The following is a 7,969-nucleotide window of genomic DNA, read 5'->3' on the forward strand; positions in this document are numbered from 1 at the left end:
GAAGATTGAAATTGGACATGTTCCTTATACCATATGCAAAAATCAACTCAATGTGAATTAAAGACCTCAATATAAAATCAAAAACTATAAAAACCATGGAAGATAACCTAGGCAATATCATTTCAGGACATAGGAATGGGCAGAGATTTCATGCTGAAGATGCAAAAAGCAATTGCAACAAAAGCAAAAATTGACAAACAGGATCTAATTAAACTAAAGAGCTTCTGCTTAGCAAAAGAAATTATCAACAGATTAAATAGACACCTACAGAATGGGAGACAACTGTTGCAAGCAATGCATCTTACCAAGGCTTAATATCCAGCATCTATAAGGAACTTAAATAAATTTACAAGAAAGAAACAAACGATCCCATATGAAAGTGGACAAAGGAAATGAACAGACACTACACAAAAGAACACATGCATGTGACTAACAATCGTGAAAAACGGCTTAACCTCACTGATCATTAGAGAAATGCAATAACCACAATGAGATACCATCTCACACCAATCAGGATGGCTATTACTAAAAAAGTAAAAAAATAACAGATACTGGCAATGTTGCAGAGAAAAAAGAACACTTATACACTGCTGGTGGGAATATAAATTAGTTCAGCCATTGTGGTAGACGGTGTGGCAATTCCTCAAAGACCTAAAGACAGAAATATTATTTGACCCAGCAATTGCATTACTGGGTATATACCCAAAGGAATATAAATTGTTCTCTTATAAAGACATATGCACATATATGTTTATTGCAACTCTATTCACAATAGCAAAGACATGGAATCAACCTAAATGCTCATCAATTATAAATAGGATAAAGAAAATGTGGTACGTATACACCATGTAATACTCTGTAGCCATAAAGCACAATGAGATTACGTCATTTGCAGGGTTATGGATGGAGCTGTAGGCCATTATTTTAGGAAACTAACACAGGAACAGAAAACCAAATACTACTTGTTCTCCTTTATAAGTGGGAGCTAAATGAGAAGAATACATGAACAAATAGAGAGGAACAACACACACTGAGGCCTATCAGAGTTTGGAGGGTTGGAGGAGGGAGAGGATCAGGGAAAATAACTGTTATGTACTAGGCTTAATACCAGGATGATGAAATAGTCTGCACAACAAACCCCCATGGCACACATTTACCTATGTAACAAACCTGCATACGTACCCTTGAAATTAAAAAAAGTTTAAAAAACAATAAAAGGAATGAACTACCTATATTTGCTACAATATAGATGAACCTCTAATCACCACTCAAAGTTAAAGAAACTAGTTACAAAAGAAAACATATTTCATGACTTCATCTATATGGAGTGTTGAGAATAGACAAATCTATAGGAAGAGGTGGTGGATTCATGATTTTCTGGGACTAATTTGGGGGAAATTGAGAGGAAGAGGAGAGTGACTGCTGCTGGTTATAGGGTTTCATCCTGGAGTGCTAGAATTATCTTAAAATTAATTGTAGTAATAGTCATACAATTCTGTGAACACACTAAAATATCGGTCGAATTTTACAGTTTAAATGAATGAATTGTATAGTATGTGAATTATATCTTAATAAAGTTGGTAGAAACAATCTGTGGTAGCCTATTCCTACTGTCTTCCTTTTGGCATGGATATTGAATGTGAACAAAATAGGTTTCAATGATACAGGTAATTCTCCATTTTGTTTCAGAAAGCATTACTTATACTGACATAAGTCTGCTTAAGTATTCTTTATACTAAAAGTATCTCAATAAAATATTTCTCCTTGGGACAATGTATATTGATGAGCTGAAAATAAAAGGAGGCTGTGACTGAAAAAATACCTAAGGGAAAAAAAGAGAGAAAATATAGCTTGAATAACCACCTCTCCACAGATTTCTCATGTTCAAAGGGTACGAAAAACAACATTAGCTCTAAGGATAGAAAGTGGCTCTGTGGCTTCATCAGAAAGGGAGTACATTATGAAACATACCGAGGTGAAAGAGAAAAACAAAGCCAGGCAGAGTATGCCTAGCAGGATCCCAGTGGCAACAATAGTGATAATTAATTACATGTGCAGTGTTCAATGTTTTCCTTCCTTACAAGACAGCAGCACCACTATTATACCTTTCAGAGACAAATTAAGGCCAAGAGAGCTCACCTTTGAACTACCTCTCTAATGTGTCATGCGTAGCCTGTGCTCCTTGTAATGAGCACAACCAGGAGAGGGCAGGTCTTCAGCACAAACAAAATACAGCATATAAACCAGTTGCAGAAAACATCCAAATGCATTTGAAAAGATGGCCACAATCTCAGAATTTTCATAAATATATATTTTTTCTAGTGCAATTGTGTTGTATTATTTGACTGTGTATTTTCAACTTGAACTGTTTGGAAAGATTTTGCATGCTGGAAATGGCGTTGGTGCTCATTCCCAGGTCTTGAAAGATTATGTTTAGTAGGTAAAATAAAACTGAAATGATTCTACAGCAGAATGCTTGCAATAAAATTCCTTAGATACGCACCATTTTGAAAAACAAAATGATTCTAATATTACTTAAAACAGAGCAGGAAATAATATTTGTAAATTATAGCTTTAAAGTTTCTGACAGTCATTAACAGGCTTTCCTTTTCCAGTTACTGGCATAATATAATTCTCAATGTGAGTGCAATAAGTTAAAATCAGCAATTTTGGTTTGGTATCCTTATACCTTTTAAACTTCAAATATAGCCTTTCTGGGCCTTGGTTTTCAAGTTGAATATCCTGTAGTAACATACAATTTGTGGTGTTATCCTGGGAATCAAGAGGGATATGTTTTAAAAACTATCATTTTCCTTAAAATAGAAGGCATTATTTTGGAATTTATGCACAAGCATGCTTGGAAGCAAGGTCGACAAAGTAAGATATTAGTGACAAATTGACTAAATCAAATATAAGTATTTTTTAAAAGACTTTATTGATAAGAACATTACCATTGCCCCGTTAGATGGTGATTATAATATTTACCCTGGGATTTGGCAAGGGCCAGTATGCTAATAATTATATATCAAGTTGTTTATTTTTGGCACCCACATTTCTCTCTTATTATTTTCCTTCCCTGAGACTGTGCTACTGTAGGAAATCATTCAAGGATGTCAGCTGTACTTTTTATTGCTCACCTAACCCAGATGTTATTTTGGTCCATCTGTTCCAGCGTTCTCTGCCACAATGTGAAAAACAACTGGGGGCTTTGAGGTGACACAGTAATTAACCTTGTAAATGGCATTAGTATCACAAGTGAAACCAACACTTGGTTTTGTGACTTTAGTCAATTAGCAGCAATTAATCTTGGTTGCTTTGTATAATACCCCATAATATTTTATAATTTGTTTAATGGTGGATGCTGTAAAATTATTATCCTTTGTTCCATTTTTCTTGATGTTTAGATTCCCCTCCCTGTTACAATGAGCTTTGGATGTATCATTCTTTATGTTTGGGAAAATTATGTTTACTCCCTTGTGAATTATTAATTTGTTTAAAAAAACCATAAAGGATTGCTCAGTATCCATTTAATAACATTTATAATTTACTTTATGTTTGTCATATATTAATTTGAGTCACCTTTAAAGTCAAAATGAAGAAGTCTCATTGGAAAGATGCTAAAACAACATTGACTAAAAAAAATTTTAGGTTATAGAAGTAAAAATTTTTTTCTTTTTTTTTTTTTTTGAGACGGAGTCTCGCTCTGTCGCCCAGGCTGGAGTGCAGTGGCCGGATCTCAGCTCACTGCAAGCTCCGCCTCCCGGGTTCAGGCCATTCTCCTGCCTCGGCCTCCCGAGTAGCTGGGACTACAGGCGCCCGCCACCTCGCCCGGCTAATTTTTTGTATTTTTTAGTAGAGACGGGGTTTCACCGTGTTAGCCAGGATGGTCTCGATCTCCCGACCTCGTGATCCGCCTGTCTCGGCCTCCCAAAGTGCTAGGATTACAGGCTTGAGCCACCGCGCCTGGCCTAGAAGTAAAAATTTAATAACTGCAATGGAGACTGATGAATTTAAGAGCAGATTAAACATAGAAGAGAACATTACTCTTTGAGAATTAATAAATTTGAACATGACTTAACGAAGTATATATTTGAAAACTTACACATTAAAATATAGGTAAGAGGCAAAGAAAAGCATGTAAAATAAACTGTAACAATAACCAGAACAAAAGAATATAGAAAAAATGAAAAAATACTGGGAAACTTCTGATCAGCTATATTAAGAAAAATGTTAAAAAGTATTTTCATACTGAATGGGATACATCTCAGAAGTATAAAGAAAAAAATTAAAACATATATTTTTCAAAAACTAAAACATATTTTGAAGAAATAAAATTTAAAATTTTAGTGAAATATATTTACTTATACATATAGAAGCTCAAGCAGTTTAAATACAAAAAAAGGACTGACATATTAGATTCAAACTGCTGTAAAAGAAAAATATTGAGAATATCTTGAAAACAATCAGAGAAAAAAGACATCACATATGGAAAAACTAATCTGCAACTGCTTGCCAAGTTTTTGCTAGAAATAATAGAAGACTAAATGCAGTGAAATGTCTATTTTAAGAGCTAAAAAAATTAGATATTCATATATCTACTATTGGGACAAATATAATATTTATGTTATATACAAGGAATAAAACATGCTGATAATCTTGAGGTGAAAATATTCCTCAGAAAATAAGGCAAAATAAAGACATTCTCAATAAAACGGTGATAACATTTATTTCAAACAGTTCTGCACTGTAAAAATTGCTAGAATAAATTAATGAGTTTGGAAAGATTTCTTTCAAGGAATTGATAGTTTGAAGCCAAGTTACGACAACATAATAAGGGTTTATAGTATACATAAAAGTAAATGTAAGACAATACTGATGGTTTTAAGAATAAAAGAAGATTGATGTTCAAAGCAAAAATAAAGGTAATGTAGTAGGGGTTATAATTATTAAAAAGTAAAATATAGTACAACAAGAAAACAAAATATGAGAGGGAGGAAATGCAATGCAGTGCCACGAGACATAGCATATTGTCTGAAGGTAGAATGACATAACCTAAAAATGTACATTGTAATCCTCGAAGTAACCAGTAAAAATGAGAAAATAGGTAAGCTAAGAAAGAAAATGCGGGGGATAACATGAATTGCTAACACTGTACAATTCACACAACTGAATTTAGAAAAAGAGGTACAAAAGAATGAAATAGATAATAATAAATACTATTTTAAAAGGCATGTCAATAACATATTAAGTTGATTAAATCTCTATTTAAAAGCTAGATAATTCCAGTTGTATAGAAAAACAAACCCCAATTTCATGCTCTTTATAAAAACCAAACTTTAAATATAAAAATAAATAGTTTGAAAATGTTTAGAAAAAGACGTAACCACAAACACTAGGCATAAATTAGCCAATTTGGCTACAATAATACTAAAAAAAGTAGATTTCAATACAAAAAGTATTGAAGAGATAAAGGGAAATATTTTATAACAGCAAACATTTTGAAATGTATAATAATCTCATATGTATAAGTACCTAAAAAGAGCATTTAAATACATGAAGAAAGGTTGGCCAAATTAAAAAGAGGGATAAAAGCAAACCACAATGAAAATATGAGGTTTTAATATTTCTCTTTCAGCAATTTAAAAAAAAACAAGTAAATAGAAGAATCAGAAAAGATGTTGAATATTTGAAATGTAACTATTAAAAACTTTATATTGATAACTGGAAGTTTTAGGATATTTTAGAATACAGGTATTTTTAGGTGTACATAGAACCTTCACCAAGTAGCATCAGATAATAAATTCCTACAAACTACTTGCTCTGACCATAATGTTATTAAATCAAAAAACAGTAACAATAAGAATCCAGGATAATGCTAAATATTTAGGAATTACATAATACAAACTAAATAAAATATGTCTGATAGAAAAATAACATAAATTTTAAAATATTTAAATTGAATTACAATTTGTAAAAATTACTGATGTTTGGAATGCAGTAAAAGTTTTTGTTAGATAGAAGTTTAAATTTTAAGTGTGTAAATTAGAAAAGGAAAAGGATTTCAATCAAAATCTAAAGCTTTCACATTAGCAATTTAGAAAAATGAAGGGCAAAGTAAACCTAAGACAATAAGAAGAAATGATATAATAATTACAGCAGAAATATATGAAAGAGAGTACAGAAAAACAATAAAGAATATCAATAAAGCCAAAAACTATTTCTTTTAAAGTATCAAGAAAATTTACAATTCTTCACCTAGAGCGATTAAGAAGAGAGAAAACACAGATTAATAATTATACCACCGATGTACATACACAATAATATGAGTACAACTCCTGAAATGTTGATTAAAACAAGTTAGGTGCAGACAAATACATATTACGGTTCCATATATATTTTATATATATATAGAGAGAGAGAGCATATATATATAGCACATATATAGCACATATATAGCATATATATAGCATATATATATGTTTTATATTTTATTTTATTTATTTATTTTTGAGACGGAGTCTCACCCTGTAGCCAGGCTGGAGCGCAGTGGCATGATCTCAGCTCACTGCAACCTCTACTTCCCAGGTTCAATCAATTCTCATGCCTCAGGCCTCCCGAGTAGCTGGGATTACAGGCGTGTGCCACCATGCCCAGCTGATTTTTGTATTTTTGGTAGAGACAGGGTTTCACCATGTTGGCCAGGCTGGTCTCGAACTCCTGTCCTCAGGCAATCTGCACACCTCTGCCTCCCAAAGTGCTGGGATTGCAGGCATGAACCACCATGCCCAGCCATGTTTTATGAAATTATTGTTTCAAGGATGCATGTTTAGGAATGTTATGGTCTTAATGTTTGCATACCTCCAAAATTAATATGTTGAAATCCTAGCTGCCAAGGTGAGGTTATTGAGAGATGGGGCTTTTAGGAGATGACTAAGTCATGAGGGCTCTTTGGATGGGATTAGTGCCCTTATAGACAGAGATCCTGGAGAGCTTGCTTGCACTTTCTTCCATGTGAGGCTACTATGAGAAGACAGCAGTCTATAAGAAAGCAGGGCCTCACCAGACACTGAACGTGTTGTTGCCTTCGTCTTGGCCTTTCCAGCCTCCAGAACTGAGAGTAATAAATTCCCGTTGTTTATAAGCCATCTAATCTGTGGCATTTTTATTACAGCAGCCCAAACGTGCTAAGATGAGGAGATGAATCTGTAAAGAAATGCAAGCGAGAATGGTGGTTTTCTCTGAGTAGTGACTAAGGGTGGAAAGCGGATGGCACTTGAATGGTTGATAATGTTCTGTTATTGTTTTGGGTTGTGCTTGTACGGTGTTCGCTTTCTGAAAAGTCACGGAGCAGTACATTTAAAAATATTTCTTATCTGTAATTGTTGTATTTCACAATTTAAAAAAGATTTTTAAAACAAAGTTAATCATTCTTATTGAACAAATACAAGTGGTTTTCCAAAGTAGATGCTTATCTAAACTTAAAATAACAAAACCAATAACAAGTGTGTATACAATTTGACTCTAAATTATTAACCTCTTCTCATGTAGTCACTTCAAAATAATACCTTCAGTCCTAATGTTATCAAATGTAACACATTTGATGAAAGTTAAGACATGTACATGTCTATGCCAATGCTAAGAACACATTTTTGGTTCAATGTTCTTTTCTAAACTAATGACTAAACTAATTACTGTAAAACATTTGACCCTTTGGAGAGGGTTTTAATAAATGTATTTGAACCACAAGCGTAATCATGCAGATGTATTAGCTATAGTGAGGCCTGTGAGTGTGTGGATAAATCAACTATCAAACACCCAACAAAGTCTAGAAAGGCAAAGCCTGGTTCTTAAAAGTTTAGTGTTACAGGAGGACAATTTTTAAAACATGGATTAGAAACTATTTACCTTAAAGGATAAATACAATTGATATTGCTGTAAATGCTTGAACATTAGCCAAGTGCATACATTT

The sequence above is a fragment of the Colobus angolensis genome, unplaced genomic scaffold (genome assembly GCF_000951035.1).
Source record: "Colobus angolensis palliatus isolate OR3802 unplaced genomic scaffold, Cang.pa_1.0 Scaffold18, whole genome shotgun sequence".
In the NCBI taxonomy this organism is placed as follows: domain Eukaryota; kingdom Metazoa; phylum Chordata; class Mammalia; order Primates; family Cercopithecidae; genus Colobus; species Colobus angolensis.